Genomic DNA, 15,360 nt, shown 5'->3' with positions numbered 1-15,360 from the left:
GTCAATACTGTAGGTTGTAGTGTCTGTGGTGCAAATGTAATTAAATGCACATGTGGCAGAACTGCATTTTACATAAAATACTCATGAATACTCATGCAGTCACGCAGCATCATGGATGTCACACTTAAAGGTTATACTACATACATAATGGTTTATTTAGGCGAATAACAAGTCAAGCATAAGCAAATTGTGAACAAACTCATCAAAAGATGACCTGCACCAAGCTGTTATTTTAAGATTATTTTCAACCTACCAGCTGTAAGGTTTGAACTTTAACAATCCTTGTGCAAGAATCCTCTGGAGACGCTGTCATTGATGTGCACTGCAGTGAGACAGATCAATAACGGGACGTTTGAGGATTTGACCGCTCTCCTGGAATACACACGAGACGCCACACAAAGCAGTGCAGTGAGCATTACTGACCTCACTAAAACACAAGCATTTAGACAATCTCCTTGGTTCTACTTTTATAGCATAAAGTCACACTCTGAAACCTGCATTGCTTTTCATGTAACAAACTCTGTCTCCAACAAGACTAACGTACGCAAATCTGCCCTGTCCTGCTGACAAAGAAATCTTTAAAGACATACTTCTGTTGAGTGTCACTGGTAATGTCATTAATTCTACTGTCACAGAGTCTAATAAACAAGAGGTAATGTGCGGTCAGTCATTATCACATAATAAACCATTACCCCAAAGCGGAAGCAAACTCTACCTTTTAAAGAAAACATTAAATGCAAATATATATTCCAAGGAAACAGGCTGTGAAGTGAGCAGAGCTTGAAAAGTGTGTGCTGCTGTATCAATACAGCAAATGCCATGAATAAGTGATTTCTCTTTCCCCTCCTTTCTCTAATTCCTCCAGCAGCAAGTTCATTCTGTATATCGATCTTCTTTCTCTAATCGGCCCGGTCTCTCTCTCTAACACACACACACACACACACTCACTCAGTCTAATGCACTCCTGGACTCATATTCTCTTCAAGAACAACACAAACCAGAGCAGTAAAAAATAAAGGCAAGTTTTATAAGAGAGAGAGAGAGAGAGAGAGAGACGGTGAGAGATGTGTGTGGTTGTAATGAGGCTCCGGCAGAATACAGCTGAAGACACTGAAGACAATTTAATAGACTATAATGTATAGACTATAGAACAATTCCATATAAAACAATAGTGGATTTACTGTAACATCAAAATTTGACAAAATGTTAAAATATGTTTTAATGTATGTTTTTTCTCCCTTTAAATACTTAAAGAATAGTTTATTTTAAATGAAATAAAAGAGCAGTTTCATGTCTATCCTTGTATTGCTCAACTAGTGGAGGTTGATGTGGGATTTAGAAAATAATTAGTAATAAGTAATACAATACTTTTTAGAGAGAGTAATTAGTACAGTAATCTAATTACACTGTTAATGATATAATTAGTAGCTATACCTTTAAAAAAAAACTTCTACTTGATCTGGAAAATTGGATTTTATTCTGAAATTGCATATCATTTCAACCAAAAACATAACTGATCACCAATTCTAATAGCTTATTCCCAAAATGTGTTTATTTTCTGTAAATTTCTCTTTTTTTTTAACTTTCAGCTCATAAGTTTTTGCAGAATTCGCAAGATATTAATAATTTTAACAAAATAAGAGGGATCATAACAATGGCAGCACAATACATTAAGAGAAAACTTTTGAAACATTTGGTAATTTGTGTAAATTTAGTTATTATTTTGCATTGTGGACTATATGTAGATGTCCGTTATGTGTAACGGCGTATTCAGAACAGTACTAAATAAAAATAACATGCAATTTGTATGATCCCTCTTATTTTGTTGAAATTATTAACATGTTCCGCAAAAGGTAAAAGCTTTAAGTCCTGTTTTCTAACATCTTTTAGATCTGAAAGAAACAACTCAAATATGAAATATCACAGTTTGACCATTGCTGGCCTGAAATATCAGATGCTTTCATCATCCGTTGTACGGTATTTATGTCTTCACACCAGCGCCGCTGTTGAGCTAACGGCTGACAGGCTCACAGGTACCATCATCCATATGAGCTTTAAAATAAACACACATGAGAGCTGACCTTTACATCAGACAAATGAAGCAGCAGATCCGCTGGACTCACTCATGACCTGATTACTGCTCACCGCCGCTGAACGCCACATGCATGACAGGAGGCATTCATCTACTGAACCACCACAGCTCACATCCGCTCCTACACTGCCATATGCACTGCACTGCCACGTGCAAATCAGATTCATATATACATTATCCATCTGGGTTGACTTTCATGGCACACAGAAATGAGCAGGGACACATTAAGGCAAAACATATCCACATAATGGACCTCTGAAAAGTGAAGATGATCTCTGGGACACATTTGTAAAAGTGCTGGAATCTTATAAGTGCTAGCTAAATTAATGACATTAAAATTCAGTATGATGCTAATACTTTTAACAGCTGCTGCTGGTAGCTTCAGTCTCGCATTCTTTTTACTTTTCTTCAACTGAAATGTCAATATTAGCTGAAAAAACAGACAGATGCAAGCTTCAAAAGGCTCTTGCAGTGCAAATGCAGACTAACAGACCCGCTGCTCCCAGATATGTCATTAATAATAATCAAACACAGCTAATGAATAAAACACACTCACTGTTTTTGTCTGGATAACTTTAGTAAGTCATCTAGAGTTAGTACGTGCATTGAGAACCTGGTGTATTGCTTGAAATTCGTTTGTTTAATAACTTTTTAATCACTTGCGTACTTAATTGAAAACCACTTGAAGGTTACATGCCATTGTTTTCACTTATTGATAATGAATACTTTGCATCAAAATGAAAAATTGAAAATAGTTAAAAAGTTAAATGAATTAAATGTTTTCCTGAATTCATTGGTATCATGAAATTGCATTGTTATTGGTACCGATTACTGACATTTTGGTACAGAGACAACTCTATATGGAACACATCCATTCAAGTAATGCATTCTGTTTAAAATAAATATCTTTGAGGAATAAATGAATTCATTCCATGCTCAAGAACTGCATTTGAATCTGTTTAGTATGTGTGTATAAAGGTGTTATCATTCTGGAATATGCAACTGCATCAGAGAAATGTTATAAAAGACTATGCCATATAAAATGTCACATTTCTTGACCTTAAACAACCATACAGCAACAGTACTGTCTGTGTCATCACATCATAAACCACAAAATCCTTACACATAGATTTTTTTTTATTTTGACCAAAGATTGTGGTACTGAATATCTGGCCCCAGCGGAACCACACAGTTTCCTTATATTGCTTTGAAGTGTCTTGTATGGAAATTATCTGACAGTTTGAAACATAATTTACCTTTGCATCAGCTGATTTGGTTGTTTTAAACTCAGGGCCGGAGTGGGACTCATTTTCAGGCCTGGAGTTTCATGCCTTAGACCGTCCCACTTTAGTTCATGACTGACTAAATTAAAATAATGGGAGCCACTTTATATTAAGTGGCCTTAACAACTATGTACTTACATTTAAATTAATAATTTGGTACAATGCACTTATTGTATACACACATGTTTTTACATTGTACTTATATTTTAAAAATACCTGCATGTAATTACATCTGTAATTAATTTCTGTAATTACATTTATAATTACACAGTTGACCCATTCCTTACACCTTAGCCCACCCTTAAACCTACCCATACCAACAAACCTGTCCCTAACCTTACCCGTATCTCACCTCAATAGCAGCAAAAGTGTTTTGCAATACAATATGAACACAATTTTTGATGTAAGTACATAGTAGTTAAGGCCACTTAATATAAAGTGGGGCCAAATAAGGTAATTAAAACCTCAGTATATAAGTCTGCAATAGTGCACTGTTCTCTAATCTGTATGTAAATCATGCACCACATAGCTTTTACAAAAGCACAGAGCTTTCACTGCTGAAAGAATAGAAAAACAAAAACATTACCGGTTAAACCAGCAGACTGCCTGTGGCTCTGTTGCTCTTCTGACACATTGTCTTCTACTGTCACTGAGAAAGAGAATTTGACCGTTAGCTGATGTCCTTTAAAGCCCACAGCAGAAAGACCAACTCTCAATCTTACTGAAATTATATAAATACTGTATATATGTGTGCAAATAAATAACAAACAACAACAGGGTGTCTTAAAGAAACTCCTCTTAAACCTCAGTTTGACAGTTTAAAAGCTGAGCCCAAGCCTCCGTTATGAATTCCAAAACGTCACTTTAGAACTAGTAACGAAAGAACATTGAGTTGCTTCATTGAAAACTTATCGTATTAGTGTATTAAAAGCTTGCTATATTATGTAGAGCATTATGAGAGAGAGATGGACTGAGCGAGTTTGATTACTTGCATCTGATACAGCATTCATTCTTCAACTCAATCTCATATTCACAATAAAACATTAGTTTGAATGTCTGCTGAGGAATATCTTTGTCGTACTATCCTTTCATCTGTTAAGGGTGATTTCTATTGACGGTGCTGCTCAGTGCAGTTGTTGGCTGTCCTTGAAAAAAAAAATAACGTCCTCGTTTATAACCCTGTTACAGTCTCTTTCAATATAAAAGTCTTTACTGCTGACTCACTCTTAAAAACGGTCTCTTGTCGCCATCTAAAGGTGGAACAAAAATCACCATCACTAACACACAGACCATTTCTACACCAAATACTATTATTAAATACTACTATTATTTATATAGAATATTATTTATTGAACAATAGTATTTAATAAACAATAATACCCATTATAAGATGTTTGTACAATTACAAATAAACACAAGCAACAATTCAGTCAAAAGTACAAAGGCAGCGCTCTCATACAGCATTAAAGTTATATAAAAAATATTGCCTGTTAGATACAGTCAAAATTAAGTATATCTCATGATTATCCACTATAGAGATATCAGAACATTCCATAATATGTATCTAGCTAAATCATGAAACTCTAGATCAGGGGTGCCCAACCCTGCTTTTATCTTTGCTCACTTTCCTTAAATGTCTGCCATTGTTTTTTATTTTATATTTTGTTAAGGTGTAAGAGGTGTTATGTTTCTGCACTCTTCCATTTTTAGCAAATTAAGAAAACTTTGTCTAAAAACAATTTTTGTTATGGTTTGTATTTTTTGTGCTCTGTATGGAACATCAGTGCCTGTTTAAGTGATGAACTCCATGTGTTTGTTTTCAGACATGATAACAGACGTGTTATACTTGTGCTACAACTTTTTGGCCTGTGCTACAAAACTTTCAACCTCTGTAGCACCAGTGCTATGTGAAAACAAAGTTAACGTACAGCCCTGGATGGTGCAGGTTGATCGGTCCTTTACATGCAATGAGCTGGCAATCACATCATTTACAACATGGTGCAAGCTGATCGGCCTCTGCTGATTCTGCAGCCAATGAGATTAGCGTAATGTTCACTGTAACCCTCCACCTCCCCCAGCACCACCTGTCTAGATCTGCTGCAGGATTAATATATGCCTATTCATCCAGCACAATATTGCAGCACAATAGCAGCAGCAGCATAGCAGCTCTAGTCAACCATGACCAAATACATTAACACTGTCTTAACATGACACTGAACACTGAATTAACATGCTGAAACATTCAGAGAGTTGTCATGATTGAAATATATACTTATTTTTAAACTTTAACAAATTCCTCTGTGGTTGTGACTTAAGCTTAGCAACTTTGTATTTTGCAAGGTGGTTTAATTTAAGAATGGGATCAATTGTTTGAGAATGATCAATTGAAAATCCATTTTTGTTGACCACAAATTTAAGGATGCAATCCCCTAATAGTGCTTCCTCAGTGTATATGGTGATTACGGTTGCTTTGGTTAATGTGATTTCTAAAAATTATCCTTAAATTTTTATGTACTGTACAAATGGCAACTTTCCAGCCAACATGCAGCCTACAAATAACCCACATTTAGCCTACAAACATAAAACAATGTTATATGCCAATAAAGCGATTTTTACAGGTACCAGAGTTCCAGAAACAGACTTTGTGCTGCAAAATGTGCCTTTCACTTCATTAGAGACTCATTCTCTACCCATTAAACAGGAAATGTTCCTCCTGTATGCCAAGTATGGAGAACTAAATGGATTTTTGAAGCACAAGGAGAACAAAGACGCCCACCTGCTTCATGAGAAATGAGGCTTTCTGGGAGGAGACTTCAGCTCTACCCCTGCGGTCTCCATTATACCTCCACTATCTGCACTTTCATTTCCTGGCACAGAGGAAAGAGACGCCTGACGAGACCTCCCCGCTGGTCTCTGGCACTGACTGACAGCGCACAACGCTGCTTTGAAAAGCACCTTTAAAAAGAAGTCCTCCATCTGACACAATTAAGCTGGAAGGCCAATAGTTGTACAAAGGCAGGCTTTCTGCCCAAGCACGAAGATACAGTAAACTTCCGCCAAAATAATCCAAAACTGCAAAATCATCATTTGACTGAGTTACTTGCCATTTAGCAGATGTCATTCAAAAGCAACAGCACTCCAGACAGTCTTCCTAGAGTATACGGAAGAGTCTGGCAGTATATTTCATACTCTAGGGCTCATAACTGACAGACTGGAGAGATGGAGAAATTATAATTGTGCTCTCTGGCTCACCTTTTATTGCAAACTAAAATAACTACCTTTGCATCCCAGATGTTTAAATATTAAAGGGATAGTTCACCCAAAAATGAAAATTCAGTCATTTACTCGCCCTCAAGCTGTTCCAAACCTGCATGAGTTTCTTTCTTCTGCTGAACACAGAAGAAGATATTTTAAATAATGTTGCTAACCTAAAGGTTTCTGGTCCCCATTGACTTTTTATTCCATAAAGATCAAATGGATTTAATTAATGTTTGGTTATCCACATTTTTCAAAATATCTTCAATATTCATACAGGTTTGGAATGACTAGAGTAAATGATGACAGATTTTTCATTTTTGGGTTAACTATCCCTTTAAGTGTCTTTCATAATCTAGCAAGTACAATCCATTTATCATCCTGACAAGTGAACTGCATCTATCTTGACTTTTACATCATGAATCATTTGTGTTGGTCAATAACCCATTTAAAACACAAATAAAAATGCATTGTGATTTATTAAAGTAACATTCAGTATTCAAAAAACACATATATATTAATTTATGCAAACAAACTAGGTTACATGTGTGAACTACCGACAACGTGGCAAAATGTTGTGGCACAGAGCATATCTGCATGACTCCTCAAACGAGCAGCTATAGGACTAACACTAGCCAAGATTCAATCTGCCTATTTTTAAGTGAATTTAGGGATGACACATATAAATGCTACAACAATAAGTACAAACATTAAGTAAGTGTTCATTTGTGCAAGAATGCATTTTTAAATAACACTCCAGTCTCTGTTTACTTATGGACATATTGTTTGTATTTCACTTGTTGTTGCATTCCAGGTAGCTTATATACAGGGAAAGTTATTGTTCAATAAATGTTCTGCAGTAGTTTATTGTATTCATCATTTTGTATCATTTTTATTTATTTATTTTAGTGCTGTCAAATCGATTAATCGTGATTAATCACATCCAAAATAAAAAATTTGTGTTTACATAATATATGTGTGTACAAATACACACACATACATGTATACATTAGGAGAAGTATTTTAAGAGTTCTAAAAATGCATTTTTACAAGCTGTGATGAATTATTAAATGATATATTTTCAGGGCAACTGTAGATTGACTGAACAAAATGTTTATACAAATATTAATAAGCAGTGAAGCAATTTTCTTTTCTTAATAAATAATAATACAATATGATTCTGAATTACTTAGGTTTTTTTTCTTTTAATAAGGTTTTATTTTTTTATTATGATATTAGGACAGATACATTGACATTTCTGATTTGTGCATGTGAATATTTACTGTATTGTTGAACACATTAATAGAGAGAATAAAGATACTGATCTGCTTCTAAAAAAACTTCTAAAGATCATTCTCTATGTTTGTTAACTTAAATGCATACAATACTGTTGACTGTTTATTATTCGACAGGGAACAGTAAAAAAATCCTACAAACATTACAACTATACAAACAGTACATTCACAATTTACTGAATATTTGATGCACCATCAAAAAAGAAAACAATATATTGCTAAATCATGACAAATGTAATCATGCACAGTTTAAATATAATGTATACAGTGTACGTAAAATGTATATATTAATTTATAAGTGATGCATACAGCAGCCGATCACTTACCATGTTCAAACATTTCTGAAAAGATAAAAAAATAAGTCCCTTTATCAGTCAGCAAACTATTGATCAATAATCTAATACAGTCAAAATATGTGTACGTGAAACATCACAGAGTTGTTGTTTTTTACTGCTTTATGAGCATTTCTGTAAAATGCACCTCAAAAAGCATCCAACTAATGAACATAAATAAAGGCAGTCTCATTTATGTCCATCGGGAGCTCTGTCTCAGAAACAGAGAGGAATGTGGCACAGCAAACACGGCAAACCACAGCCAAAGACAGCCAGTGTGTGTGTGTGTGTGTGTGTGTGTGTGTGTGTGGGACTGAGAGGACAGCTGAAGGTCACGTAGACGTTGAGGCAATCACCCTAATGAAAACAAACGAGGGAGAGTCTGCTCGCTTTCTCCGTAATGAGTGAGTGAGTGAGTGTGTGTGTGTGTGTGTGTGTGTGAGTGATGCAGACGGGCAGCTCTGAGTAAATGTCAGCATGAGAGGAGAAAGTGTTTGCATATGAGCGGATGATGTATGTCTTTGGCCTGTGGACATTTATTCCCTTAAGCAATAACGCTGTCACCTTTGTCCAGTGCATTATATGTTAAAATAACCTTTTGTAAAAAAAAAAAAAAAAGAAAAGTCTTTCCTGAGATCCAAACCCACAGCTCATATGTATTTAAACTAGTTTGTGTCTCCATGACAGAGGACAGGACTTCACATACCCTCGCTGACCTCCATCACCTTTAGTGCTGTGCTCGGACACTTTTACAGGCTGACACATAACACTCCATCACACACGCCACTCCGTCCACTGCCAGAGCTTTATCTGTGTGAACAACGCAGGTAAGAAAGTCTGTGTAAGGTTCAATCTAATGAGAGTTTCTTTACAGCTCAAACAGAAGAGCTGGGTAGCAGTAATGCAACATAATGGGTGAAATGACCAAGGAATGAACAGTATAGACTGGTAAGATGTAAACCTTAAGTGCAAAGTTGCTTTAAATAAAAGTGCCAAATGTATATAAATAGCTTCAAAAAGGAAACTGTTAAATGTTGCATTGTTACATTAATATCTATTCAAAGACTTTGTCCTCCTATTTTTCCACCTACTGGCACTACACTAATTGCATAATAACCACAAATGCAACTCAATTCAAGCAAACTATATCCATCATGATATTATTTATACAGTTTATATAATTCAAGTTTATTACCTGATTCACTCGTAAATTACAATGCACACTTTATGCAAACAAATTAGGCCTATGTCTACAAAAAAGAACTAAAAGAAAGCTAATGCAATGTAAAAAGAAAATGTCAAAGTAGGTGTCTTTGACTAGTTGCATCAAAATTAAGTGTTTGATACAACTTACTCATTGTGTCAACACTGCTGCTATAGAGGTTGGATACGGGTCAGTTTAGGGACAGGTTTAGTGGTATGGGTAGGTTTAAAGGTGGGTTAAGAGGTAGCAGTAGAGTCAGATGTAGATGTCATTACAGATGTAGTTAGTTACATAAGTAAATGCATTTGCAGGCAGGTAATAGCAGCTCAGAAACATGTATGTACACATTAGGTATATACAGTGAATGAAATGATTATTTGAACTGCTAGTAGGGCAAGATGCCCTCCTTAAGAACAATGTGCACAATGTTACTTTTAAATGAGAACATATTTAGATATAAGTTCAACATGATGCATCAACCAACATGCTATTTAAGGGAAATACACAGAAACATTTGCTAGTTTAGTTGTTATAGCACAACGTGACATTAATATAAAATGCTAAATAAGCTATTCTATTTAAAATTGTGTTTTGACAATTTAGTTGAATAACTGAATAACCGATGACAGACAAAGCAGAATCCCAAGTGAAAGAGATTCCTCTGAAAGGTACATAGGAATATATTTAAATGCATATATAATTTAACTGAAGATATGTCTTAATTGCAATCATTCCATAGGCTTAGGTTTTAATGAATAGCAAATATGTCTAAAATATACATCTAACTCATGGAATTATTCAATAATAACCTCATGAATTACAGTAAATATTAAATTTAAAAAATAATCACATGCTACTCAAGGCCAAATCTGAGGGGCCATCTCATCCTAAGGGTCTAATTTTATCATTTTACTTCAAAAATAAATAATAATTGATGCATAATTAATTGTTATTATAATAGTGAGTACATGTAGCATGTAACAAGGACACCTTAAAATAAAGTGTTAACAAAATAACAAAATTATGACGAGCATATCCATGTGTTTAGTTTAGATTTTGTGCCATCTATAATCACGAGAAAAAACAAGGTATTGCATATAGACACTTAATATAAAGTGGGTCCATGTACCAGTCAGTATCTTTTGTGGAACTATAACATAGACAGCATTACTTTACAGTGCTTATTCAAAATGTCAGCATTATTTAATAATTGCAACAGAAATAAATGAGTTATTTTTCCTCAAAAAAGAAAAAAATCCTCTGATTCACTTGTGTGTGCGAGTTTGTTTGCAAAGATAAGTTATTAAATCCAATGCGACAAATAACATCATCATTGCCAAAGACTCTCAAGATCACAAACATACCACTGTCTTGGATGCAAAGCAAGAGCACATCAGAACAACACGAGGACAGTAGCCTAATGCTGAAAATTTAGTAATGGTCAAACGATTCATGTCGTAATGTTTATCTAGCGCCCACTTTCACGATAGAGCTCAGCCGTTCCAGTCACGTGCTGTCACTCCAAACTTGCATGCCAATTTAACATCCAGATCTTATATCATCACTTACAGCATGCACATATCGTCCCGAACTCTCCAACGAGACCAGCAGACCGCATAAAACACAGCGCAGTGTCATGCATTTCTACTTTAGGTTTCTGATCCATTCTGACCCTTTACACATCAAGTAGCCTAGTTCATAAAGCAAATCTTGGGTTTTATAGTTGTTCATATTTGCGCACTTCAGCGATCGCGCCGCTGCCGGTGTTGTACAACGCATGCATTTACCGTGAGAAGGTATTTGACATCCTACAGAATTCAGATTTCGTTTCTCGAGGATCACTTACCTTTCAGAGCTCTTGGTTTGGCTTGTTTGCGGCGCGACATCCTACAGAAACCCGCTGAAGAAGAATATACATATATATTTCTAAGCCTAACACATTGTACATTCGAGGTAAGAATCACAGGGTAATGCTGATCAATTCCTGTTGGTCTAGATTTGTCTGTTTGGAGCAGCTGAAGAGTTAAAATGTCATATCCATCTGCTGATAATTCATATACATGTTTGATATTATGTCACATTGCACGATAGATCTCGAACGCCGCGGTAAATGTGCGAAAAAAAATATAACAAAGCGAAAAACCGAGTAGAAATGAATTATTTCCTTACTCTGGCACGAGCTAAAGACTAATTGAGACTGTCAATTTTCTCATTTCATCTGAGAATCAGCACTGAGTCTGTTTTAAAAAGGGAAAAAAAGGGTCGGAGAGGAACATGCGAGCTCCCTCCTCGTCACCAACCTGCGAGGTCTCGCTCTGCGCTGTCGCTCCGGTAGTCCACATAATAATGGAAAATGGAAGCGAGGCCCCCAAAGCCATGAGGACGGCTCCAGAGGGGGCCCCATCCCCGCGGGGACGCGCCCTGTGCGTAATCACGGAGGAAATCATTGTCAGCCTGCTGCTCTCAAACACTGACAGAGAGACATGATTAAAATCCGCGGGACGTCTGCAAGATCTGGCGTCTGGATCGGGGAGTCGCCGGATCCGGAGCCTGGACTTCTGTCGCGTCTTATGAAGGCGGATTGGTCCCCCTTCTGGCAGACGAGATATAGAAGCGTCTCCATATGAGAAATGCACATTCAAATACAGAACCATTTCACATTTTCAATTGTATGTTTCAGATTGGATTATAAAGGGTTATGCCTCCGTATGTTTAGACTTGGGTTACTCACCACAGTTTTATGGGATTTTTATGGAAGTGTGTTGTTTTTCACACTGAACACAATTTTTTAACCCGATCTCATGAATGTGCATTTTAATTGCACGATTTTCTGTTTCTATTTGGCGTACTGTTGGGCTTGATATGCAATTGGTAGGTTTAGGGGTGCGGCGTAGGTGTATTATATATGCGCCAGAATGCATATGCACGCCAACAAAGTGCGTGTCAAAAATTGCGTATTATATGCACGTTAAACACATGCGTATCGTATGCACGCCAGAGTCAGTTTCTGCGTATAAATAGTACGTAAAATACACACACACAAAAAAAAACGTGCCACTGATACACATTTTCATGACTGGGCTCATTTTTTTTTTTTTTTGTTGGGAATGTCAAGACTTTAAATTTAAATAATGCATTAGGCTGTTATGGCCACCGACTCCATTCACACGTTCTCCATAAGTAAGGTCTGATGTGATTGACTGGTTTTACAATAATGGTAACCATAAAAACATAAACTCTTTCAAATGTCAGATATAACAGTCAATCGTTCCCTTTACTATTATAAAATAACACTTTATTTCAACATTTATTCTCCTTATCCAGTCCTATGCTGGGAACTAGAAATCTAGTGCCCAATTTCCAAAGTAAACAATAATATTTTATTATTTATTTGTACTTATTAAGTTACTTATTTAAAAAAATAAATAATAATAATAAATGCAGAAATTTGAGCTTACATATCCCAATATATTAATTTAATATAACGATCAGCATTATGTCAACAGAACTCATAAAATATAATTTGCGATTTAAAAGGTTTAATTCAATCAGTCATTTAGAATTTTTAACTTGCAACCATGCATTAAGTTGTGGTATCAGATCCCGGTTCATTTTTTAAAGCGTGTTACATGTTACAAATAAAGCATAATTTCAAGCAACTCTAAACCAAACCCTAAATTCAACCAATAATAAATACATACTCAGTACTTATTTGTGTAATTACATTGTGACAACATCACCTTAAAATTAGGGATGCACCGATACCGATACTGGGATCGGGCCCGATACTGAGCTCTTGTACTCGTACTCGTTAAAATGCCCCGATACCAAACGCCGATACCGCACAGCATGTGATAAGTGCCATATTCAGACAAAGAAACACCGACAGCAGAACGGCTGCATTTAGTCCATTATCATGTCATGTTGTGACCTCCAGAGTTGTATTATTTGTATAACATCCTCACTATATTCATAAAGCCTTTACATGCTAAGAATCCTCTCTAAATATTTGGAATCACCCCCGAGTAAGTTCCCCACTTACCATCTGACAAAAGCACAAAGTGTGATCAAAAGACGCGAGATTGATATGATTTGCTTTTTTGTTGCAATCATAGTGTTTGCAAGATGTAAACATTTTTTGTATGTGGTTTTGTTCTGTCAAGAGGTCTCTGTTGTCTTTCAGATGAATATGAGCGGTGCGCAGGGTCCCAACATGCTGTCAGTCTCTCTCCCCAAACCTGAAGCTCTTTTATACCTGCAGCCCCCAGCCGTTCCTCACAAACACAAACAAACAGCGCTCCAAACCCGCACAGACTGCTCCAGCTTTCATTAGGAACAGCACTCAAGTTCTTCCACAGTTTGGTGTAGTTAGCAGCATACACACTTTTCATTGTCATATTTATTGTGTGAATTAGAAAACTTACTTACTAAGGGCCTAAAACTGGCTTTGTCCTGTAAAAGCTGTTGGGCTGCGCTTCTAAAGTCACATATGGTTATATTTGTAAAGTGTGATCAGATGATATCGTTTTATCTTTCTTTTCTTTTTTTTTTAGGGGCCTATGCCTGAGCAGTGTGGCAGACAGACAATATAGTGTCATACAGTATATAGAGACAGGAAATATATATAAACTAAAATAAGTAAAACTAAAACCGAAAAACTATGACTGAATAAATTAAGCTAGAAAAAAACAACAATTGTCTGAAACATTACATATTAAAGATATTTAGTTACCACTCACCACATATGTATATATATAGGCTATATATAGCTATTTTTACAATTTATTGACAGTTGTCAGTAGATATATACACCATTCAAAAGTTTGGCATCAGTACGATTTCTAATGTTTTTAAAGAAGTCTCTTATACTCATTAAGGCTGCATTTATTTGATTACAAAATACAGAAAAAAAACAGTAATATTGTGAAATATTTTACCATTTAAAATAATACTTTTCTATTTTAATATACTTTAAAATATAATTTATTCCTGTGATGCAAAGCTGAATTGTCAGCATCATTACTTCTATAAGTTATATATTAGATTTTTCTCTATGCACTAATAATTGTAAAGTCTGTGTACTGAGGAGACTCTGGTGTTTTCTCTGGCGTCGTTCAGCTCTCTTGCAGCTCCTCACCGGGTTTGTGCCATGAACCGTCGAGTCGTGCCAAACTCCTCGTGCTACAGAGAAAAGACAAACTACATACTACAGCACTGCTTTCCAGCGCTCATGCTTTGGTGGTCTTTGTCACAAAGAACAGACCACTGATTTATTCGCTGGCATGCATTCTTTTGAAATCCACATCGTTTGTCACCTTCACCATGTTGCCAGTGTGTTGGTTAAGACTGACCGCTAATATTTGTAACCTTCCAATTTGGCCGAGCGCAGGCGGGCATCAGCACAGATCAGACCGGGCCTGTGGATGGAGGGTGGCGGGACGTCGTGCCCTTGCTCGGGGTTTTTGGAAGAGCATGACAGCAGCGTCTGGCAGCAGCTCATTCGTGTCTTGTTGCATCGCAGCACATGTTCAGTCATCTACCTCGGCAGGTTTTCTGTGGCAGAGGTTTTGTTTTGCACGTTTCCAGTGAGTGAAAGCACATCGCTGTGCTTTTGTGATTGCTTTTGGTTTTTTAGTTGCACGGTTCTCTAGACATTTAAGACTATTTTAATAGCATCACTGCTGGAGGGTTGAAATGTTTGTACAACAATAACTGCAGAGAATATGAAAACGCCTAAGGTAAGGGAAAAGCAGCAGATGCAATGAGTAGTGCAAAGCCACTAGAAGGCAAGCCTGCAACCTTTAGCCAAAAAAGCGTGACGGCTAATGCTAACTCTTCTGCTTTGGCGGTACGTGGGAAAGGAGACGGCTGTTTTTTTTTTTTTTTTTTATGGGGTGTA

At 36.3% G+C, this 15,360-nt stretch overlaps 1 pseudogene; it reads right to left on the bottom strand.

Moving 5' to 3' along the window:
* Positions 1-15,360, bottom strand: part of LOC107671553 (zinc finger protein 521-like) — a 103,182-nt pseudogene that overhangs the window by 82,593 nt on the left and 5,229 nt on the right.

This window comes from Sinocyclocheilus anshuiensis, unplaced genomic scaffold (assembly GCF_001515605.1).
Source record: "Sinocyclocheilus anshuiensis isolate Anshui unplaced genomic scaffold, SAMN03320099.WGS_v1.1 scaffold3077, whole genome shotgun sequence".
NCBI lineage: Eukaryota > Metazoa > Chordata > Actinopteri > Cypriniformes > Cyprinidae > Sinocyclocheilus > Sinocyclocheilus anshuiensis.
The sequence above is the reverse complement of the archived record's forward strand: the minus strand, read 5'-3'. Positions and strand labels throughout refer to the sequence as shown.